The 25,257-nt window shown below is 41.0% G+C and overlaps 1 protein-coding gene across 7 annotated transcripts in view; it reads left to right on the forward strand.

Annotated features, from left to right (window-relative positions):
• The window catches only part of STXBP6 (syntaxin binding protein 6), a 264,226-nt gene that overhangs the window by 15,099 nt on the left and 223,870 nt on the right, over nucleotides 1-25,257 (forward strand). The window contains exon 1 of one of the 7 annotated variants that reach the window (XM_082384261.1): nucleotides 4,309-4,566. The exons of 5 other annotated variants lie outside the window; for them this stretch is intronic. The gene's annotated coding sequence lies outside the window, so the exon portion shown is untranslated. Of the gene's footprint in view, nucleotides 1-4,308; nucleotides 4,567-20,496; nucleotides 20,614-25,257 lie in introns of those variants that run through there. One more of the 7 variants, XM_082384260.1, reaches the window with a different exon arrangement.

A 25,257-nucleotide genomic window follows, 5' to 3' on the forward strand; every position in this document is an offset into this window, starting at 1 on the left:
CTGTGGGTAATCAGATAACCAAACCATTTCCTAAACAAATTAGAATTTGATTTCATTCATAGTCACACAGCTTTCCCTAGATAAAATGAGGCATCTGAGAAAAAAAAATGTGAGGACATTTTAATGAGAACTTCTCCTGGTAAGATACTCATTTTCCTATCACATTTAATTCCTGTAGAGTATTCTAGAGCAGGTGTGAAGAGCCAGGTGTTGGCCTCGTTCCCCCAGTGACTGTGAATACCTGATGCAGCATCTTTACCTGTTTCCTAGCAGATTATATGATCCCATGCACGTGTGTAGGTTGGACACCTCAGATCTGGACTTGGCTGGGGGACGTGGGAACTTATTCACCTCCTGCCAAAAGAAAGAAACTTACAAGTAGTGCTTTGTGTTTTGAATTTTACAGTGCACTGAGTAAACACAAGTTATGCATTGTGATGGGAGGAGTAAAAAGGTCCGCCACGTCTTTATTTTTTGAGTGGGTGTAACTAAATGACTAGGTCCTGGATGTGTTACTAAGATGTATGTCACAGTCTCTGGCAGAGCGACAGTAAACATTTCTCACCTGTGTTATCTTACAGGTGCAGGTGTCTAAAGTTCTTTTTATCCTAAAATGTTTTCCTCGAAGGTTTTTTGTTTTGATTTGTTTTAATAAGCCTCTTGCTTTGGAAATAAGGAACTCACTTCAGTGAATACCTAAGGCTTTCTTAATTCCCTTATGTTACAGATGAGGACACCAAGGCTGTACAGTTCTACCATGAATCAGTAGTAAACCAAGGACTCTTTAATTCCAGCCTTTTGTTTCTCAGCTCATTGTGATTTTCTAGAACTGTAAAATATTCCTAACATTCTTCGTTTTAAAATCTAGCTTTCAGTTTAAGGTCATTCTCTCTTAGCAGCTGTTTCCTTGCTTTATGGTAACCAAAGCTTTAAAATGATCCAGTACAAGGGGAGAACCAAGCCATGACTTTCTCTTGTTCTAAAATTAATATAAAAATTTATAGCTGTATAAATAATATTTACTGAATTTGACAATATTATTTGTATGTATGAATAAATAATTTTGAAGTGTACCAATATTTTATGGCTGATCTGGTCAAATTTCCACTTGGAGGAGATTGTATCTGTGTTGAGACGCACTGTCCTTTCTCTGTTATCTTGGCCTTTGTGAAGGGTGAATCCTTGGACTCATGATTTTTCACCCTGAGTTTGTGTAGGAAATCAGGATGTGTCTAATTATCATATAGGGTGTCAGGAAATTCTCATAACAGTTAATTTAAATCCACTTAAATTAAAAATAAAGAACACATTATATAGCAACAGAGGTGGTTTTTTTTTTTTTTCTTTTAAAGAGGAGATTGGATTCCATGAATCAGATGAGCAATTTCAGAACGCATGGGGATTACTGCTTTAAAGGCCCAGGAGGAGTGGATAAGAACCCATCGGCTCTGTCAGTCCTCACTGTGCCCTGGTATATTGATGCTCTCTGTAACTGTTGATCTATGACCTATTTCTCTCTAAAAGCTGTGTATTTAAAATCAGTTCTCTCTTCTTCTGCCCAGCTCAGTGAGCATTTCTTTTTTTCTGTGCTGCTCTTGGAGCTGACCCTCAGGATGGAGAACCTTTCACAGAATAGCATCTTATCCTCGACTCAAGGTCTCAAAGTCATGATTAACTGGCAGATATTGGCTTCAAGAAAAAAACAAAACAAAACACCAAGACACTAGTGCTTAGAATCCACAGGGCTTATGGGGTAAGAGTAAGGGTACTAAGAGAAGAGTTGGAAAACATGTTGGGCAGAGATGGCCAGGCTCTCCTGGTGAGTTGATGAGTACCTTGGCTCCCTTTGCCCATGTGTCTGCCCCCTGTCCTCCCTTTTCTCCCTCCTATGGGGGCGGGGTGCTGTCTTAGGTGCTGAGCTCAGACAGGCACAGAAGACTGGTCTTTGGGGACTGGGGTGTGTTGACCTTTGCTTCTCTATTGGCCATCTCCATCCTTCTGTCCCAGCTTTCTCTCTCCATTGTCATTTGATACTATTCTGGATGGCATGAAGTACCCTGGGAGCATCATTCATTTTCATTCTTTTGTCCTTAAATGCCCTTCTCCTCCTGTCCGTCTTGTATCTTTGCAGTCACTCTTCAGACACCACCTCTTTGAAACCTTCTGTGACCGCTGAACTTGTACCCTGAGGCAGAGTTGGTCTGTGCTACTCTTGTGCCGTATATAACTTACCATGCTCAAGTGTGATTATTTGCTTGCATGTCTAGACTGAACATTTGAGGGATGGGACTGTGACTTGTACATCTTGTATCTTAGCATGGTGCCTGGTGTATGATAGGTACCCAAAAGAGGGTGGATGGATGGATGGATGGATGGATGGATAGATGGGTGGGGCACATTCAAAGAGAACTTCTGAGAAAGGAGAGAGAACGTGTTTTCAGCTGGGATACATGGGAAAAGCTCTAGGTGGGGACAAGAGTTGCTTATACCACATAGTTACTGAAAAAGATGTATATATGGTAGAGGATAGAAGTATGTGCTATGGAGAATGAGCTGTGCCATTTTTTTTTTTTTTTTCAGAGTAGAAACCAAGTAATCAGCAAGAGATGACTTTGCAGTCATTTGGCTTTCCTTCTTAAAAGCTCTGGGATCTTTACTGAAAGATCCAGTTTCTTATGTGTAAAATGATATCCTATAATGTAGGTTCTATTTTTAACGTGAGGATCAGTTGAGACTTTCAAAGGGCTCAACACCCTGCCTTGTCTGTAGTGAGGACTCAGTAGAGTAAATGGTAGCTCTTGCTATTACCATTGGCCTCTATTGTCTGATAGAATTGAGGTGCCTGATATAAATGTTCTCCCACTCCCTGAATAAGAAATTTAGATTCATAGGTAACCACAAAATGTGTGTCCGGGTGTTAGGATTCACTGGAAATGGGATTAGGTCATCTCTTTTGTCTTCCTGCTTACTTAGTACTTCTTTTTAGAAAGAAAGGCACTTACCAGTTTCTTAGGAAAGCACTTGGTTCTTTTTTTTTTTTTTTTTTAAATTTTATTTATTTATTTTATTTATGGCTGTGTTGGGTCTTCGTTTCTGTGCGAGGGCTTTCTCTAGTTGTGGCGAGCGGGGGCCACTCTTCATCGCGGTGCGCGGGCCTGTCACTATCGCGGCGTCTCTTGTTGCGGAGCACAGGCTCCAGACGCGCAGGCTCAGTAACTGTGGCTCACGGGCCCAGTTGCTCCGCGGCATGTGGGATCTTCCCAGACCAGGGCTCGAACCCGTGTCCCCCGCATCGGCAGGCAAATTCTCAACCACTGCGCCACCAGGGAAGCCCAGCACTTGATTCTAAAACAAATTTTTCAAGCAAGGCATTCATGGGAGTCTTTCTAGTTGTTTAAAAAATATATGTAATATATGCCTATATCTATATATTATTTGCAAAAAGTGTAATTCTTTCCTGAAGTTCTAGAGAGCAGGGGACATGCATTGCTGTTTCTATTTTGATATGGAAGCAAGTTGTGTTGGTCTGGGACAGCTTGATTTTGGCTGATGAATGCCATTGTTTGTATGTGTACATTTCTGCCCCCACTATTGGAGATACATTTAGAAATCAGTGGTAGGAGTTTCTAATAGTATTTATTTACACAATCATTCATACGTTCATTTCCTGCTCTGCTTATTGCTGCTTTTCTCACCTGGTCTTTCAGTGCTGGACCCGGCAATTATTACTGTTTTTTTTTCCCCTTAATGTTCTTAGAAGCTACTACAGTTGCCAGTGATAAAGACTCTTTGCATGTGCCTCTGAGCCCCTTCTTCTCAGAATATTGTATAGCCTATGTTGCTGTTTGGGTACGTGGCCATTTTTATTTGTTGCCTAATATAGGTCAGTCCTGCCATAGTGAATTTCTGAGCAGATGAGAAAATGGATGGGAGCCATCTACACACATCTGGTGATATGGATCCCCCATCCTTTCTCTCTAATTCCAAAATCCAAAATGCTCAGAAAGCTCTTGTAACCCATTTGGCGGCAAGACCTCCCTTGAGCAGGAGTCTATTTATATTCTTTTTATCTCGTTTAGTGTGGTTATCCGTCAGTTTTGCTGCAGAGGTATTACTGTGTTTGAGTATGAGGTGCTGACCTACACTCCACGGGGAGCATAAAGTATATATTACATTTCTAAAATGCTAAAATTTTTGCATTCCAAAACACATTTGGCTGTACGGGATTTGGGTAAGAGATGTGGGCCTGTAGTATTTTCATTAGGGCCTCTAAGCCTTTTTTTTTTTTTTTTTTTTTTTTTTTGACAGCCTTCCCTTGAGATTCTCTCCTGGGTACCATCTTTGTGTGGCATGCAAATGAGGATCTCCCTTGTCTGTCACTCAAGCAGTATTTAATGAGCTGCTGTGGCTTTGTACTAGGAATTGGGAAGAATGAGGCATTGGCTCTTTTTGCCCTGGAGAAGCTCAGAGACTCATAATGATGCGGAAGGTGCTATATTAGCCAGTCTGTGGATTCCTGCCTGTGGTGGGATAATCACAGCCCGAAACTTCACCAAAATTGCAAAGGTAAAGAAATGTGGAAGAGAATGTGATCAAGGAGCAGTTGTGTATTTGCTGTGGTCTTTGAAAAGTAAAGCCAGAGATGGGGCTGCAGAGGAGCCAGTTTTTGAAGAGCCTTATCTACCAAGCTAACTAGTTAAGAATTTATCCTTCGGCAGTAAAGATTCTTTAAACCTGGGAATGAATGATTGGGTTCGCATTTTAGTAAGAGCCCTCTAACGTTATCTTAAGGGACCCTCAAAAGAAGTCATTGAAATATTCTGGGCAATAGTCCTATAATACTTACATTGTATAGTGCTTCAGGGTTTGCAAAAGATTTCTCCAGCCTTAATTTCTTTTGCAGTAGCCTTGGGGGATGGGTAGGTAATAACTAAGGAAACATTTCAAGAAGTGACTTGCCCAAGGTCATATCCAGCAACCGACTGTACCAGCTCTCCTAATTCTATATTCGTTCCTGCTTGAATGTGATATTAAAACATTTTAATATACTGTCCAGATACTGAGCATACTTAAAGGTAATCTGCCACCTGCATATCTTTTATACTTGTACTTGATTAGACTGTCAGCTCCTTGAGGACTTGCAGTATTAAATTTGATGTGCCACCAAGAATTTGCTAAACTTTCTCCTCCAGAGCAAGCACAGTCCTAGAAAGAAGGAACATTTGTGAAAACAGAGGGACTGTCATTTTTCTTGTTGTATATCTCATCATGTGTACTTATTAGGCAGTTTCTATGTTTAGGACACAGCGCTAAGTGCTGTGGGGAATACAAAATGCAAAACAGTTAGATTTAAATTTTTTTAAAAAGTCATGAATTAAGCCTGTTCTGTCCTATTCAGATCTCACACCAAATTTCTTGGCTTTTTGTAACAAATTTCCTTTTTAAAGGATGTTAGGTGTTGAAATCAAAAGGCTTCTTGCACAGACTGACTGAAACTATTAAGCTTATACATTTGCTTTGCAGTAAGTAGGTATAACATGGCACATTTCCAGGTGGTTATTTTTGAAACAAAGAAAGAAACAAAATCATTAAATTGGCATATTTTATTATGAAAGAATGAAAGTTTTACCTTGACTAGATGCCCAGTAATATCACCTCACAAGTGAAAATCATCTTGTGATTCATACTTAAAATCAGTAGTCAACTGTAAGTTTTGTGTCAACCCTACTGAATTAGCACTGAAATTAATGATGTAATCTTTTTCTTACACACCTGGCATATATTGCTGTTTATGCTAGCAGTATTTCCTAGGCTGTCTAGGCGTTAGGGAAAAGTCAAGGTCTAAATTATTCTCAGTCTTAAGAATCCATGTCAGTTTTAAAGCATTTATTGAGTTGATTCAGTTCTGATTTCTTTTACCACCTTTGTATCAGAAAAGCTTTGGGGGCCCCAGAAGAAATTCTAGAGGTCATTCAGACCCAGGGGCTAGACTGGGGGAAAAGACAAATTAGGAAACTGATCCCTATGGGTTCAAGTCCATTCTTCATCTTGTTAATTATAACTTTGGTCAAGTGTTTGAGCCTTTGGTTCCTTATCTGAAAAATGAGGCTTATGATAATGTTTTTCAAAGATTCTAAGACATACATTTTTATCTTAAAACAAGATGTGTTTTATAGTACATTATATGTTATGGTTTAATTTGTGGTGTTTTTGTTTAATATAGTGGTGCATAAAGTGATGATGCATCTTAAAATCAGTGATTTCTTAGATTTGATGAAATATGGTAATAATTTGCCTTACCAACCTCCTGGGTTGTTGTCAGGATCAAATCAGATATGTTTACTAGAAAACTACCGCTGTGCCAACTAACATGCAAACAAAAGCACCTTCCAAGGTCCCTGGACAATTTTTCTGCCTTTGATATTTCTTTTTTTTTTTTTTTAATACATTTCATTTATTTAATTATTTATTTTTGGCTGTGTTGGGTCTTTTGTTGCTGCGCACGGGTTTTCTCTAGTTGTAGCGAGCAGGGGCCACTCTACGTTGCGGTGAGCGGGCTTCTCATTGCGGTGCCTTCTCTTGTTGCGGAGCACGGGCTCTAGGCGCGCGGGCTTCAGTAGTCGTGGCACGTGAGCTCAGTAGTTGTGGCTCGCGGGCTCTAGAGTGCAGGCTCAGTAGCTGTGGCACACGGGCTTAGTTGCTCCGTGGCATGTGGGATCTTCCCGGACCAGGGCTCGAATCTGTGTCCCCTGCATTGGCAGGCGGATTCTTAACCACTGTGCCACTAGGGAGGTCCCTGCCTTTGGTATTTCTGATGATACTTTATTTCTATGTGTCTTAAAAATAAACTGGGAAGAGTTGGAAATTGAAAATTGCAAATCTATATGAATTAAGATATCGAATGTCTTTCTTAAATATTTGAAGTAACAATAGAATTTCAGTTGACTTACCCTTGGACTTCCTGAAAGATTTTATTTTTCTTTCAAGCAGTACCTCAGTCACGTTGGTCTTATCTCCCCTTACTTTTCCCTCCACCTCCCCGCCCCTACATAACAGCGCTGAGTAAGGCCAGCTTTGGATGGGAGAGGAGTGTGGGGTGAGAAGATCATTAATTTCATTTTGGGCACATTGAATTTGAGATGAGTTTGAGGCATCCAAGTGAGGATGTTGAGTAGGCAGTTGAATTTGTGAGTCAGAGATAAAAATGTGGCATTTTGGGTATAGAAATGGTAGATGAAGGTTTGAGCTTGGATGAGATCACCTAGGAAACAAAAAAGCAGGATTGGGACTGGAGGTTGACAAGCCACCTTCAGCCAGCAAACCTGTTTTATTTGGCCTATGCAGTGTTTTTAAAATATTTGAACAAGTTGCTGTAGCATGTTTATGGTTTTTTGGCTGCCCCAAATATACTTTGTCTTTTGATGGCAGCACCCTAATTTCCTTTTAAGAAATTCCCTATCCTCCAGTCTCAGACCTTAGCTTAGATAAAGTTCTTCCCCTGACTCCGAATGAAGTGTGTGACTCAGGGCTGGCCAATCATTCCTGAGTCGTCTAGCCACGGTGGTTGGTTCAAGAATGGCCTTCTAATCCAAGCTGGTCTAATCAGAGGGAATTTTGAGACTGGGGGGTGGGGGGTAGAGGAAACTCCAGGAAGAGTATCTTCCTTGTTTTCTGCTTAAACCTGGCAGGATGTGGTCTGGAGGTCTAGCAATGGCCTTGCTGCCATAGGGTAGATCTGATCTGCGAATTAGGGACATGAAGAATCCAGATAGAGAAACTGGTCCTGATCACGTTGATTAAACCCAGTGGCAAGCTGTACCTCTAGGCTTTGTGGTTAAATGAGCCAATAAATTCTCCTTTTGGTGTAACCCAGGATTTCTTTTATTCACACCAGAAAGAAATCTTAATCGCCAAGATTTAAAAATCGTGAGTTTCCATCTATAAATCAGGACTTTGGCTTGAGCTAAGTAATTGTTGTTTTAGTAGGAACATCTGCTATCCATTTTATTATAGTCTGTACCTCTCCCTACTGTCATCTGACCCTGATGCTTCAGGTCTGTTGCCAGCTATCCTGTCGGTTCTGCTGTGCTTTAAATTGTAGACCTGAGGGGGAAGTGAAAGTCAACTTTGTTTCCCTTAATTGTATTACTTGCTTGTCCCTGTGGGTAGTTGGACTTTTTTTTTTTTTTTTTTTTTTAATTTATTTATTTATGGCTGTGTTGGGTCTTCGTTTCTGTGCGAGGGCTTTCTGTAGTTGCGGCAAGCGGGGGCCACTCTTCATCGCAGTGCACGGGCCTCTCACTATCACGGCCTCTCTTGTTGCGGAGCACAGGCTCCAGACGTGCAGGCTCAGTAGTTGTGGCTCACGGGCCTAGTTGCTCCGCAGCATGTGGGATCTTCCCAGACCAGGGCTCGAACCCGTGTCCCCTGCATTAGCAGGCAGATTCTCAACCACTGCGCCACCAGGGAAGCCTAGTTGGACTTTTGACTGCTGATATAGAGTGAAAAGGGAAGGAGACCTAGATTCAAGCTTTGAAGAGTTTGAACCCTGGAAGAATAGGCAGAGGAGGATAAGCTTGCAAAGAGAAGGAAGCCATGGTGGCAGGAAGAACATTGATTGTAGAGGCCAAAGCAAGGAGTGTTGCAGGGTTTCAGGGAGAAATTGATTAACATGGCCAGATACTGTCAGGAGGTCAAATAAGATAAAGAATGAAAAAAAAATTCTCATTTGAATTTGGCAACAAAGAGATCATTATTGATCCAGCCTGGAGCTGTTTCAGGGAGTGATGGAGCCAAGCCAGGTTGGAATGGGCTGAAAAATGAATGGGAGATGGAAAAATGGGAGATATCCAAGGAGGACAATTTTTATTTTTCCTGTGAAGGAAGCAAAGAAATAAAGCACTAGCTGGAGACATGAGGTTGAGGGTAGAAAGCTTTAAAAATAGGATTCGAGTGTGTTGAATTGTTGATGGGAAAGATCTGGTTGAAAGGGAGAAGTCGGTTGAATAGACAGGAGAGAAGAGACAAGGGGTAATTGATTATATGAGTCTGAGAAGGTGGGGTGAAGTGGGATCTAAAGCCCAGTGGAGAGATTGACCTTGGGTGAGAGGAGGAACAGGATGCAACAGGAGGGCAGAAGCTGAAGGTCAGTAGTAAGTTAGTCTGATACTGAGAAGTTGCTATGCCATAGGTTCCATTTCTCTGTTAGGAGGCAAGGTCATCTGGGAATGGGAGTGATGGTGGTGTGGATGTCAGAAGAGGTGGCCCTTTGAAAGTGAAATAAGAGTTGAGAGTGGGAGAATGAGTGGGTGGGATCACCCAGCATTGTGGAGGACTGACTCATTAGTGGTTGGCACTCATGAATGTTGAATGACTCTGCAGTGCCTAGGTGCTCAGTTGTGGGCACAGACAGAGCTACCATAGGCATCAGCTATGGGGTTTGGCAGAAGAGGAAGGACAAAAGGGTGAGCAAGGTATCTTGAGGGCATTTGTCAAGGGTGTTATGGGATGCGCTCTATGGAGATGTTGGCCTTTAGAAAGGAAGCTGAGTAAGAAGGGACGTGAAATGAAACTTCAGATGAGGCCCAAATGGTTGATCACAATGAAGGGGATTTTAATGAGGCAGCTGAAGCTGAGGGTATTGTAGTCAGAGGAGGGATGCTGGGTGGTGAGGTTTGGGTGGAGTGCCGGAGAGGTTTAGTTGGAGGTGAGGCAGGCAAGGGAACGGAGACCAGAGTGTTGATGGATTTTGGATACTCAGGTCTCCCTTGCTCATTGCAGGACTAAGACAGGAAAGGAAAATTTTGGTCATGGTTCAACGTCATTTGTATCTGGGTTGGCTGTTTAATAAGAATAGGTTATCCATTTCCTCTTAACCTCCTTCCCTTTGATTTCAATGGAAGAGTATATTGAAGTGGTTTGGGGGCCTACCTCTGTTTTTGCAATATGTCCAGAGACTGATATTAGGAAAACTGTGTCTTTAATCACTTTTGGTACAGAAAATGTAAATCCTTTAAACCTCTTGAGTTCATAGACTTTTCAGTTGCTGGAATGATTTGGTGCTCTTTTGCCTTCCATAGTCATGTTACTTCTGAAGGTGACTGATGGTGTAATCAAAACCTTTAAGAGGAGCCCATGTTTAACTGGATCCCTTGTGGCTCTCACTATGATGAGCTTTGAAGGCAGGGTAAGTAGGAAGCTATGTCAGAGACATCTGTTGTTATTTGTAACGTGTGTCGTGCTTTGGCAGTAACAGAACCTGAGCAAGTCCATCAGTCGGTAGTTTATAAGCAGTAATCTGAGAGCTCAAAAAATTCTTCTCTGAATGGTAAGGCATTGGAGCCAGCATTGCTTCTACGTGAGAGGGAAAAAAGGTTTGGAAGTCTCACCAAGGGGGAAAAAAAAAAAAACCACTTGGGTTTTGGATTTAATAAGATGCTAAATCTCATAATCTCAAAACATCTGAAGGTTGTGATAAAAATCCTCACCAAGTAATCAGGATGCAGCCGTCTAGAGTCTTAAAAAAAAAAAAAAAATTCAAGCGTGTAGGCTTTCAGATACAGCATCTATTTGTTACTGATTCTGAAAAGATTAGGTAAGCGACAGAGCACGGGGAAAGATGGTCCGTGTTTGCAGGCGGAGGGGGATGAGCAGTGATAGCAGAAGTCCCACAAACGCTCAGAGATCTGCCACAGAATGAAGTGTCCTACAGCCCAGAGCAGCTCTGCTGCCAACCAGCCCCCACTCTGCTCTCTGTAGGGCTGTTTCCTTATTCTTCCCCAAGGAACCTGTTTATTCATCCCTACTCTTACCTGTACTTTGCCCCATCCCAATGCCTGTCCTCCCCTTTCTCCATCTCACATCCATTTCCTCCTGCCCAGTGAGGCCAAAGCCAAGTCCAAAATGATACTAGATCTTTCCTTTCTCTGACTCCTTTGTGTATATTGTTTGTGTATCTTAGTAAGTTAGCTCTTTCATAGACTTATAGATTGTTAAGTTTGTGAGAAACCTTGGATATTTTTTTTTCTCAAACTATTCGCAAAACAAGAATCGCTTTACCCAACTCAAGGCTTAACAGTCTGCAAGTTCCTTTAGATCCTGGTGTATTCAAGAGTCTGGAGACTTGGGTTCTCCTGCCTGGGACTTCAGGCCTTTAAGGATTGCTTCATTTTTCTCCAATAAAGAGAACAAAGTGTTACTGATGAGCATGGCATGTCCTTGACATCTGCTGTTTTATACTGTTTTACCCGAGCAATAGTTTGGGCCCTGCCTTGATCATTTTTTCTTGCTCTCTGAATAACTAAACCACCTGCTTTGTCCTTAGAATTTTTTTTGAAAGGCTTAGTTCATTCTCGACATAAGTCTTCTTGTGGCTTATTAATTCCTTCTGTACTTTTGTGTACATCTTTACTTGCTGTTGTAAAGCTTATAAAGTGGGAGGTGAGGTGCAAGTCTACCAAGCATTGCTTCTTGGGCTCAACAGAGCAGAGGGGGCTGAGTTAAATTGTAGCCAAGGAGCCCTTCCCTCCTTAAGGTCCTTTAAAGTCTCAGTTGACTTTGTAAACTGCCAAGAGCATTGCCTGGGACGGGGTAGGCCATTAATGGTGGCTATTCTTATTGGGCCTAGGTGGCTGGTCAGAAAGATCCCACATTAAAGAAGTTTATCAGTTAAGAACTAATCTCCTACATGAAGTGAACCTCAGGGTTTTCATGTCGTGGTAGTTCTCTATACTGAGGCCAAAGCGTAAATGGGGACTTTAGAATCACAGAGTGTTACAGCTGGCAGGAAATAGATCTCAGCATCCAAAATATTATATAGAAGGAAACTGAGGTCTGGAGAAGATTGATAACCGTCCACAGGCCATATAGTTTATATTGGTACACTGGGACCTGGATACAGCTCTCTGGGCTCTGGAACCAGGATTGTCCTACCAGACCAAGGTGTATGACTCTGAAAAGTCACTCTTGAGGGAGGGATGTGGAAAGACAGGAGGAAAGGGATAGTGTCCAGAGGGCACCGTAACCCTGGGTGGCGATGTCAAATAATAGCATAAATTTAGAGGTTTAGCCCCTGATATTTCACCACATTACTCCTCTCAGATGGTTGGCCTCTATGTGTGCTCCTTTTTAGGTAAATTCTGGGTCAGTACTTTGGAAAACCAGGAGAGTGTGGGATTCTAGGAATAATGAGAGCCTCCCGTAATATTAAAGGTCACAGCTTTGACAATGCATTTGGAAAAGACAGAGAAGAGCCTGGTCTCAGAGAAGCCTTCAGGCCCCGTGGGAAACTCGGGGTCTAGTGCATTGCTGCCGAGGCCTGGGGTGGGCGCTCAGCATTTAGCTGTGTAAGGACTGAGTTGCAGGTGAGCACGCAGCCCCTGGCAGTGGCTGAGGTCTGAGACATATGGAGAATTTCTGGGAGTCCTGCTTGTGTACACTGCGGGAAGGATGCGAGAATAAAAAAGTAATACCAAAAAAAAAAAAAAAAAAAGAAGTAATGCAGCACCATGATGACAAAACAGAAAGGAATCCATCCAAAGATTAGGCGAAGAATGTGTTTTCTGGAATTACTGACATGGGAGCAGAGGATAATGGGGTTGTATGTTGTTGAGAAATCCTGTGTTTCTTTACTTGGGGAGAACACCTGCTAGTGACCCACAACCAAGAGAATTTGGAAAGAGGGAAAGCTCAGGGGTGGATGTCTGAGCGGGCAGAACAAGCGCTGAGTTTGAGCTAGTGGATGGCAAGTTGAGGTTCAAACCCACGCGGTTTGGTTTCACAGCTGGAAATCTCAACTGCTGTGCTGTCTGTCTGCCCCTGCTTAGCTGCCCGCTGTGATCCAAGCCCTGGGAGAAGCAGCCAGGTCCAGTTTAAGTTCTCCTGCCCCCTGGTGTCCCCCAGGGATTCCTTAGAGCCTAGTAAGTCGTTGAGATATATGATGGCCCAGGGCCACCCTTAGTCAAATGGCCATGATTTTTAGGTCCCCATGGAGTCTTGATCTTTTAATGCACTTGCATCCTTTCCTTATACCATCAATCTTATATCTTGGTAACTGAGTACCAACTGGTTTTCTCTGCCCTTTGGAGGTTTTTAGTTAAACTTGGCTCAACCCAGAGGCTTCTCGTGATTCCACACATTCCTGTGTCTTCCTTGCTCACACCCCCCTCTGCCTCCGAGTGTCTGTGTCCTAAAGTGCTGTCTGTGTCACTCACGAGCGTTCTGAGTGCAACACTTTTTCCCACGCAGTTTCCCCGGGAAACCGTGTCCCATCAGATAGGCTTTTGCGTAGACTCGAAGAGTCACAGTTTGACCTATGTGATCTTTCCCCAGCTTTACTGATTCTACCCCTCCACCATATTCTTTCTCACTCGAGTATCAAAGTTCTATCCACACAGGGGCAGCTGTGGGACGAGTCCTCACTTTATACCTTAACAACTAGCACAGATAAATACTGCCTATTTTCTGAGAATTCTGGTGAATAAAAGATTTGTCCCATTCCATTCACTTCAGCTTGGGTGCAGATATATACAGAGATACCTAGGCCTTTGACTATGCCATTACTGGACTATTTCATATTAATTGCTGCTAAATCTTTTACTGCTTACTCAGCACTATACACTGTACAGCTGGACAGCACTCACTTCAGATTTCTTTATCTCCTTTATCTGCCAACTTCTCTTAAATGCAAGACTTATTAACTTTGCTTTTAGTTCTCATACCAGTTCCCATGTTTTTAGAACCTAAATCATGTGTGAATCTCATTCCACCTCCCCTTTCTGACTCCTTGTAGCCTAGAATATAATGATCTTGGTTTGTTTTCTTTTTTCATGTCCTATTTCACATCCAGGAGTCTCCCTGATAGTACAACACACCTAGAATTTTCTTTTGAGTAAAAGCTGTGTATGACATGTGAATATTCTTTTTTTTTTTTTTTTAATTATTAGCACCTTTAATTATTATTTATTTATTTATTTATTTGGCTGTGTTGGGTCTTTGTTTCTGTGTGAGGGCTTCCTTTAGTTGCGGCAAGCGGGGGCCACTCTTCATCGTGGTACGCGGGCCTCTCACTATCGCGGCCTCTCTTGTTGCGGAGCACAGGCCCCAGACGCGCAGGCTCAGTAGTTGTGGCTCACGGGCCTAGTTGCTCCGCGGCATGTGGGATCTTCCCAGACCAGGGCTCGAACCCTCAACCACTGCGCCACCAGGGAAGCCCGACATGTGAATATTCTTAAGACTTGTGTTCCTTTCTCTAGAATCATGTAAATTTCTCCCCCTCATTCTTATTGGCATAGATTGTCTGAATGACTTCTTTTCTCCAAAGAGCCATGAGAGACTTAGTGGAATTGGAAACTAGATCCCCAGTTCAAAGGCATCTGGTGGGGACTGGGGAGTGACTGTCTCTAATTCTGAGGATTGCCTAGGATCTCAGAAACTGTGAGATATTTTTTCTAGGTTCAGGGAGTTAGGAATCTGCTACCATTCATGATTGGCATAAAGTAAAGGGAAATCTAACTGCATCCTTGTTTTTGCTTTTTTGTTTTTTCCTAGACAAAAAGTTTATTTCTGCTCTGGGGAAAGTAGAAGAGTCCAGGTTTAAAATAGATTACAGTATTCACTGATGAGGCTGAAGAATTAGAAGTTTGTAAAATCTTTGTTTCTTGGATGAAAAAAGGAAAAAAGGGAGAGGATAGAGTAGAAAAAAGGTGTATTAGGTTATAATAGCAATAGTAGGTAGCATTTATAGAGCATGTATGTGTTAGGTACTGTCTTAGGAATTTTTCCATTTCTCATCTCAGTTAGTATAGCCCTATGACACTCCCACTCTTTATTTTATACAAGAGGAACCCACGCTGCGCAGAGAGGTTAAACAGCTTACTCAAAGTCGCACAGCTAATAAATGTAAGATTTGATGATTTTCACGTTGGCAACGTAGTCGAAGTCTCACACTCTTTAACTTCAAGGTTACAATGCTGTATGTTGAGTCATTTTAACTTTTTCCTTCGCTTTGAGTACAGCCTCCCACAGTATATATAAAGCACAGGAGAAGTGGCAGTTTCGGCTTCTTTTTCTTGTTGTTGTTTGTTTATTTAATAGCAGGGTTAAAAAAAAAAAGGCAGTGTGCAGTCTAAATCAAGTTTAATTAGACCCGTGTGGAAAACATAACAATTATCTATGCCAATTTCCAATGTTTTTCTTTTTTTTCATGTTCAATTATTAATAGATACGGCACACATATTCTTTCATTTATTTTCTAAGTGAAATGATTGAAGCAGGCATAGGATTCTAAGCTGTTGCCTAGTTGTTTTTTTTTTAAGAATCTTCATCTGAAAGGAACATTTTCTCTAAAAAAAAGAAAAAAAAATCTGTTTTTGTTTGTGGGACACATCTTCCCTTGGAGAATATGGTGTTACCAGGTGTGGAATCTTGGCATCAAACTAAATTTCCCTTTCTCTTCCCTGAACTGATGGAAAGGAGTGGGGTGGGTTGGGGGAGGGGAGGGGTGATGGTGGGATATACATATACGCAGATGTATATAGATGCACATCTCCAGACCTGTCCAGTATCTGGACAGAAGGCCTTTCATTAGGTCCCAGACACCCCTGTTTGTCCCCAGCATTCTGTGCTGAAACTGAGGTTTTAGAAGAATCTCAAGAGATTTTCTTGGGCTAGGTTGTCCAGACAGGGTTTTTTTAAAAATAGCTTCTCTCCTTTATTTTATAGAGGAAAAGATAATGAAGAGTATCTCCCCTTTCCCAAATATAAAAAGGGTGTTTTTCTGTTGCTTTCATAATTGAATTAAAAATCCCTCAATGATAGTTTTTAATATTTTCTTCATGATTATAATGTTCTTCCTTTATCTGAGCCATGGAAAGGTTCACAGAAATATAACAAATAAAATATTCTTACTGTTTAAAAAGAACTGTCTATAGAGTTTTGGTATTATAGATGATTTAAAAATAGTTTATTAGGTTTCTTCCCACATTTAATACAGTAATTGCAGAAAATTTGGGAAATTTAGAGAAATAGATGCAAAGAAAAGCAAATTCTCGTAGTCCCTATACCCGGGAGAATAAACAACAACAACAAAAAATTTAAACTTACTGTTTTCATGTGTGTTCTTTATCTGTGAGGAGTTTTTACACCTTTCTCTGTGTTGAGTTTTTGTTTGTTTCTTGGTTAGGATCATACTCTAAATGCAGTGTTGTTTCCTGCTCTGTTGGAAAGATGTCTCAGGTTCAGAGACAGCGGATTCAGGGCTTCTTTGCTGAACCTACCCTGTCACAGGTCAGCTGGCAGCCTCGGTCATGGGGTGCCTCAAAAACATGCTGTGTGCTCCATGCTGCTGAGTGCTGGGCGGCAGAGAGGACCTGCCTTCCCAGCTCACAGAATCGCTGGAGAAGACAAGCAGATGTTTTCATGGCCACTTCTGTTTTTTTGGAGTGGAAAATTTCAGACATATACAGAAATAGAACATTACAATGGACCCTGTGTGCCTTTCTCCCAGCTTCAACAATGGTCAATTTATAGCCATCTTTCTTCATTTAGATCCCAACCTCTTTTCCCACACCCTGGACTATTTTGAAGCAAATCCCTAACATCCTATTATTTCACTAGTAAGTACTTCTATACACATCTCTGAAAGACAAGGACTCTTTCTTTTCTTTTAATACTGTAATATTATTATCATACTTTAAGAACTTCTGTAATATAATCAAATATGAAATATCTAGTCAGCGCTGAGATTTATCTGTTTTCTTCATTTTTTTTTTTTTTTGGTTTGTTTGTATCAGGATCCAAATAAGGCCCAGACATTGCAATTGATTGACATGCCTCTTCAGTACCTTTTAGTCTGTAGGTTCACCTTCACTATCTTTTCCTTGCAATTTATTTTTTGCCAAACCAGACCATTTATTCTGGTCTATTGGCTGGATTTTGCCAATAACATCCCACAGAGTTCAATGTTAAGTGTTCCTGTGTTTAACGTATTCCTTTAGTTCCCAGATTTCTTGGGAATTGGTAGTCACATCTAGAGACTGGGTCAAATTCTATTTCCATTTTTTGTCAAGAATACTCTAAGTGTGTGTGTACTCTTATCAGGAGGCATTTAACACCAGTTCCGTGTGTGTGTGTGTGTGTGTGTGTGTGTGTGTGTGTGTGTGTGTGTGTGTGTGTGTGAGAGAGAGAGAGAGAGACAGAGAGAGAGACAGAGAGAGACAGAGAAGGAGAGAAAAAGAGAGAGATGTGAACAGTTAATGGTGATCCTTGCTGCCTAATCAATTCATTAGGGGTTTCAAAATCTTCTTCTCCATCATTTCTTCATTTATTAGCTGGAATACTTGAATAAAGAGAAACTTCTGCTAATCAGCTACTTGGTTCTCCTGGGTAAAATTTATGTAGGAAAGGCAGGAAATATGCCTGATTCTTTCTCTTTATTTACCAGTTTTTAAAGTAATTACGGTTGACCCTTGAACAACATGGGGGTTAGGGGTGCTGACCCTTCATGAAGCTGAAAATTTACATATAACTTACAGTCCGGCCCTCCCCATTGGTGGGTTCAACCAACAGCAGATTGTGTTGCACTGTAGTATTTACTACTGAAAGAAACCCACATATAAGTGGATCTGCACAGTTCAAACCCATGTTATTCAAGGGTCAACTGTTGTTGGCTCCATTAGCCAGCTAATTAGTAATGTCCTCAAAAGGTAGCCATTGAGAGAGAGTGAGAGAGGTATGTGATTCATGAATTAAAAAATATTGGTGTTTTAATCCATTGCATTTATTCTTGACACTAAAATTGTCCCGTCTTTGGCCAGTGGGAGTCCCTTTGTGCTGGCTCCTGGATCCTCTTGATATGATTCTAGTGGTCTTTGACAGCTTCTCTGCTTTCTGTATGTTAAGATATTCGAGGCCAGTGGTTCTCAAAGTATAATCTGAGGATTCCTGAGGGTTCCCAAGACATTTTGAAGGGGTCTGTGAAGTCAAAACAGTTTTCATTATGGTACTAAGACATTGTTTACCTCTTTTACTTTTATTTTCTTATGTGTTTAGTGGAGTTTTCTAGAGGCTACATGTTGGCTCATGTGTGTATATTCTTGTTTTCTAGAATTTTCTAAAATAAGCTCTTTGGAGTCTTCAATAATCTCTAAGAATGTAAAGGGGTCCTAAGACCAAAAAACTTGAACTGCTGCTCTAGGCTCATTTTTTTTAACATTTCTTGCCATATACATGGAATCACTGGTGACCTTGTAAATCAGCTCCCTTTTTTGTCAACTCTTTTATTATGTGTGTGTGATCTGCTCCAAATCTCAAAGCTAATAAATAGCAAAACCAGAGTTTGAACCTAGATTTTTATGCAGTAGTTTTTTTTCCCTGTAAAACAATCACTGATGTCCAAAATTCATGATTAATTAAAGCTTAGAAATTGTAAACACTGCCCGAAATGCCAGACATGTACATTTTAGAGGCCACCAAGCAAAATTAGCAGTTCTTTTTCTCCAATGGAATGGCTGTCAAAAAGGGAAAAACAGATGTAGAGGCAGGATGAGTGGTTGCTATAGCTCCATGATATAATGTAAAACCATGCACTGAATATGTTGTTTTTCTGGGCACAGTAAGGAAATTCAGAATGCAGTAGTAACTCATTAGCATGGCAACTTTTAAAGATTTCAGTCATCTGGCAAAAAGCCTGCTTAGCCCGTGGAATTCAATAATGGCTCATGCGGGCTTCCCTGGTGGCACAGTGGTTAAGAATCCGCCTGCCAATGCAAGGGACACGGGTTCGAGCCCTGGCCGGGGAAGATCCCACAAGCCACGGAGCAACTAAGCCTGTGCGCCACAACTACTGAGCCTGCGCTCTAGAGCCCGCGCGCCACAACTACTGAGCCCACGTGCCACAACTACTGAAGCCTGCGCGCCTAGAGCCTGTGCTCCGCAGTAAGAGAAGCCACAACAATGAGAAGCCCGCACATCGCAACAAAGAGTAGCCCCTGCTCACGGCAACTAGAGAAAGCCCGCGCACAGCAACGAAGACCCAACACAGCCAAAAATATAAATAAATTAATTAATTAATTAAAAAAAAATTGATGGCTCATGCGTTTCCCACTAGTTTCTGAACCCAGGTACCGATTGATTGCTTGACCATGTAGCTTAGAGATACCTTTTTTTCATCTTGTAGTTCGTTGAATCAAATCCTGCAAGAAAGCATCCTGCAGTTTTCAGATAATGGTGCCTTAAGCCTGGGACGCTAATTTTTCCATCACTAGTTTGGGATTAGCAGATGCAAACTATTATATATAAAATGGGTAAACAACAAGGTCCTACTGTATAGCACAGAGAACTATATTCAATATCCTGTGATAAACCATAATGGAAAAGAATACGAGAAAGAATATATATTTGTTTAAATGAATCACTTTTCTGTACAGAAGAAATTAACAACATTGTAAATCGACTATACTTCAATCAAATTATAAATAAATAAATAAAACAATTTTTCCATCACTGAATAGTATACAAACCTCTAAAAGATGGCTACTTAAAACCACTGGATTTTGCAGTTCTAGGTCCTTGGGGGAATCTTTATTTTGTCTCACTGTGTTGAGCTGAACTCAGTAACTTGTCCTTTGTTTGCCATTCCCAGTAACTGCAGCTTCTTTTGGATAATGAACAACATTGACTCTTATTTCCCAGCCACACAGGAGAGCTTCCATCATAAGAAAAGGAAGTGAGCCTTCAAAACGGCTTTCTGAAGCTAGTGTATGTACCGGAGACGATCAGCCTTACGTAACGTCCTTGAGTATGTGCCAAAGTAAGAAACACCTGACAGCCTCAGGTGCCATCTGGAAAAGTGTCATCATAGAGGAAACTTGGCTCAGAGCTCACATCCCTGTTCAGGTGCTTCATCATTACTTTGTGGTTCACGTGGGGAGTGAGGCAAAGAATTTGTCCAGAGTTTCAGGACTCTCAGTAAAATGCAGATTTCTTTGTTGGAAAGTAGATTTTCAATACTAAATATGTTTTTTTCTTTATGAGCAAACTCATTTTCCACTGGAGCCTTGCTTGTGATTTTTCTCGACATTAAATGTCATAGCAAAATGATTTAAATATCTGCTCTAGGTGACTGGTTGCATTTAGATTTATGGATTTGTAAAGTCAGGTGCCTGGGCTTCTCTAGCGAGTCGTTCATTGATGTTGCTGAAGGTAGTTTTAGAATACGTGCAAGTCAGAGTAAAGGTAGTGTTTCATAGGGATGGGCACTACCATGGGTCATGTCAGAATTTTATTTTCTTTCCTATTTGCCACTTTGACCAAATTACAAAAAAAAATTTTTTTTTTAAATTTCATGTTCAGTTCACTGAACAGTCCTGTCTCCATATGCTCACTGAACCACAGCATGTGGTTTATGGTGTAGCAAGCCTTGAACTTATGGCTGGGGAATGTCAGGAATTTTGGGTTCTGGTGTCATTGAGGAAAATGGCCCCGCCTTACTACACTTTGGTTTCCTGTTTAGAAAGTTCTGTTCCTTCATAAGGACCTTGAAGTTCTAGGAGGAAAGGTGCTGTGTGTGTGGATTTTTCCATGAAGTGCAGTCCTAACGAAAAGGCTGAGTTAAAGGTAGGTGAATGCTTTATAAAAACATGTTTTACATATATATGAGATATTTATTAGTTTATGCCACACTTATTTATTTACTTAAGTATGAATTAGCCCCAGGCAATTTGAAGTCAGATTTAAAATTCAGGTTTTGTTTACTTAATGCCCTTCTTTCTCTTAAGGAAGAATAGAAAAGCTTAGGAAGTGGAAATTGAAATTGATTTTAATTGCCTGAACAGGTTTACTGGAGAATCATTTTATTGAGGTGAAAATGAGGGCCAGATTATTTTTGTTCTTGCTGTGTGTCTAATTCCAGGCAACTTTAGAGTAGTCCGTAAATCTCATTCCAAGTCTAAGGGAGAATATCCATCATAAAGTGAGCCAAAGTGTAACAACTCTTTGTGACGACTGCCTTGGCTAAAAATCTCTAATGGTGAGAACTCAGAATTACAGGAGTGCATTTGGAGGTGGGATCGATTATACTGATGATTCCCACGAGGAAAAGGAAGCTATTTTAGGCTCTCCCAGTGTGCTTTTGCAACTCTGAAGACCTCTTCCCTGCTCCCCCAAAGCTCAGTGAGCCACTCTTGGGAACAGTTGTGTTCTGTACCCTTGAGGTGAAGCTGGACTGGTGTGAAAAGTGGGGATAGCCTGTTAGAACAGCATTTCTCTCTGGGGAGTGCTTTTACTCTTTCAAGAAAAGATAAGTAGTGGCATTGAGTGATTTGTAACATACAGTGGCAGTCAGTGTTGCTTAATTTTAGGATCATGTGATGTTCAAATGTGTGGTATTTTGATTTGGTACTAAATGCAAGTTTTTTGTGTGTGATGTCATTTTTGCGTGAAGAGTCTATATGTGGGTGCTTTGGAGCCCAGTAACAGAAACCAGTGGGACTGGAAAAGCTGCTCTGTTTAGTTGAGGGTCAACACCAAGCTGGAGTGAGTTCTCAAAGAGTATGTGACACTGTGGCCATGCCATGTTCCTTAGGGAGTGAGATTGGGCTTGTTGGGTTTCTGTTTCACTGAGCGGGGAGAGCTTTTCTATGCATTTGATTATGCTCCATGATATGTGGAACATGAAATTCGTGGACTTAGGTCTGGGGAAAAGTGTGGCTTAATTTTTTTATTGCATAGTTTTATATCATTTGTGTAACTTTTCTCTCTGTTGCTTTGAGAAGCAAGTAGGAAAATGGAAAAGCAAAGAACTCAAGTGATCTGCAAATGAGATTAAGAGGAAAAAAGTCTCTAGGAAATAAGATACTTGTATGTTTAAGTTTTTGAACATCAGGTATTAAACCCAGTGATGGAGAATTCTCTACTGGGAGTTCCCTAGTGGCCTAGTGGTTAGGATTCCAGGCTTTCACTGCCACGGCCTGGGTTCAATCCCTGGTCGGGGAACTGAGATCCTGCAAGCACGTGGTGGACCAAAAAAAAAAGATTTCTCTATTTACCGAACGATTTTGAAATTTCACTTTGTAAAAAAATTTTTTTATTGAAGTGTGGTTGATTTTCTGCTGTACAGCAAAGTGATTCAGTTATACATATATATATTCTTTTTCATATTCTTTTCCATTATGATTTATTACAGGCTATTGAATATAGTTCCCTGTGCTATACAGTAGGACCTTGTTGTTTATCTGTTTTATATATAATAGTTTGTATCTGCTAATCCCAAACCCCTAAGTTAGAAATTTCACTTTTTCATTGTTGCCTGCCTTAACTCGATGTCTTGAAAAGTCTTATAGTTGTTTAAAGTTGTTCTGAAGTCAAAACAAAACAAATTTGCTAGAAACAATCTTGGCTATCATCTAGTGTATCCTTTGTATTTTGCTGATGAATCTATCCAGTAGCTCACGGTGAAAGTTATATCTGAGTCTCAGTATTCCCCATGCCTAGCACTGGATTTAACACATAATACATATTGGCTGGCTGTTGGGCTGACTAGGGTAGTACTTACTTGAAAAGAAAAAAACAAAACAAAAACAAAACGACACAAACCTTTTGGCCAGAATATACTTGAATAGAGTCTTAGTGGAAAATTTGGAAAGTATGGTTGAGGGTGTAAGAACAACTCTTCTTTTTGGGATTTAGAAACTTTGCGCTTCTTCTATGAATTGTTAGATCCTAATGTCTTTAGAATGTAAATTCTAAAAACTTCTGATGTGTAAAATGTATTAAAACATTTTGGTGTGTAAAATATCATTTGTGTTACACTTTCAAGCTGGTAGTCTTTTTACCATTACTTTGTGAGTATTATTTAATTACTATTTGAGAGTCAACAGAAGAATGAATGAACAAGGATCATTGTTCCCAATAGACACTGTTCTCCCATATACCAAAAATTAAATATAATGAGGATTTTAAAGTTCAAACAATAGTTTAGTAAATTAATAATAACATTCAGTGATTTCTTAACAACCTAAAGGAATTTATCTTATCAGGTCATGGCCATGTTTGGAAAGCTGAGAATTTGAACTTGAACCATATTTTTTCTTCCTTTAAATGAATTGTGGCTACTTCCCATGGGTAGAGCTGGGTCTAGGATCTGATCATTTTGCTCATGTGAGACTCGGGAAAATTTGTTTCTGAAGCTGTTTGAAGGAATTTCCCATCCTCCTATTTGGTTTCATGCTTCAGGTGCTGGTTCCGGCTCCATGGGCAAGTGTCTGGAATGGAGAGGGAGCAAGGCCTGCACATGTGGTCCTTGTTTGGTGAAAGGCTGCCCAACGTGTGTCCACTCCTGGAGATTCTGTCCATTCTCAGTTTATTTGGGGCCTTTAAGATGGCATGATAATGACTTGGGTTTCTAGAAACCCTGATTTATGACCTAACAAATGTGTTGTCTGTGAGATCTCTTTTTGAGATGTTCTCACTAGGTCAGAAGAATCTAACCATGCTGGAGTATTGCAGGGATCGTTTCTTTTGTGGCTAAAATCTTCAGATTTGGAGAAAAGAATCCAAATATCTTCTTTATTTCATCCATTCCTTCCACAAATGTTTATTGAGTACGTCTGGTGTGCCAGGCACTCTACTAGGTGCTAGACAACATGGACATAATTCCTTGTCCTTATAGAGCTTCTAGTTGGGAGAAAGGCAAACAAATAAGTCAGATATGTCAGACGGCGATACGAGCTCTGGAGAAAATTAAAACAGGGATGGGAGATAGGAATAGGGCTGAAGGAATCATATTAGGACCTGGCGTCTTGCACTACTTCCGGCGACTAAGTAGACCCACAGGCATGAAACAGCCCAGTTCTTTATGTTTTGTGGCTGATCATGCTGTCACGTCATCGCCAGCATTGTCACTGTCACAGTCGGAAGGCGTTTATCTCACACCTATTAGCAAGGTTGTGTACAGAATGAGTCATACGGATGAGTCCCCAAGACTGGCAGCCCTTATGTGGACACATGCAGAGGACTTACAGATGACAAATTTTTCAAATGACGGTATTCATTCAGCAAATGTTTACTGAATGATGGTATATAGACAAGGCATTGTGGAGAATAACAAGATAAATCATGTATATACCTTGCCAACAGAGTGTATAGTCTAGTATATTTGTATATAGTAGATCATTTGCATGCCAGTGATTTCACATTTGAGATAGACCACGAAAAGTCCACGGCGTATGCTGATTTGTCCTTTTGCTGAGGCATGTTTTTCAGTCAACCTAACCTAAGAGTGGTGGATTAGCAGTTGCCCGGTGTCCAAATTCCAGGGCAGCACTGTTTCTACCCCTCGTTTAATGTGTAAGATGCACATTTGAAGTGAAATATGCTTTCTTTGTGAAAGATTGCTCTGAGAAAAAAAAGCCAACTGCTAGTGCTGGTGATGAAAGCGCTGATCCTAAGGCGTGATGATTCGTAGCCAGAAAATGGAACCATTGAGGGTCTCAAGGAAATACCAAGCATTTTGCTCCCTTTACAAGGGGAAATCATATACTGTACTAGTATTTTGCCAGCTTGGAGATGAGCCCCTCATGAGTGTATTATTTGGGTGGATCTTGATAAGGTCCCTAAGGGAAGTGTGGACATGGGAGGGTGTATCCCCCTTGTCTGAAGGTGCCTCTCAGAGGAAGCTAAGCAAAGCTTCTTCATGAGCTGCTTCACCTGCGTCGTAATATCCGCTTATTCCCATTCCTTCCAAATAAAGGGTCACCCATCTTTGTGTGAGGCTCCCTGGCATTTATTATACAGATGGGATCAAAAGTTTACTGTATAAAACATAGTTTTATATATGTATGTGTGTGTGATATATACACACACACACACATATGTACAGACATGCATCCATACATATCCACAGAGGGCAAGGGAAAGCTTGGAAGGGGAGGGAAAAGTCATAAAATACAGTGGCCGAGGTTGTTGGTTAGTCACCAAAACCCACATTTCCCTCTTCCTGAGCCCACAGCAAGAATGCATTTTCCAAGCTCCCTTGCCCTTAAGTACGGCAGGTAACTGAGTTCCTAGCCAATAGAATGACCCTGATAAAGATGGCAGAGCCTTGCAGCCTGAATCCCTATTTCAGTGTGAATAAGAGGAAGACCTCATTCACCCCTTTTCCAGACACAAAGTTCTGAGGTGTTTGAGCCATAATATATTTTGAGGTCTGTTTCAGCAGTGACTAGCCTTCCCTTACTAATACTGATTCTCTGTGTGGTAAAT

The sequence above is a fragment of the Balaenoptera borealis genome, assembly GCF_965194805.1.
Source record: "Balaenoptera borealis genome assembly, chromosome: 3".
Lineage (NCBI taxonomy): Eukaryota > Metazoa > Chordata > Mammalia > Artiodactyla > Balaenopteridae > Balaenoptera > Balaenoptera borealis.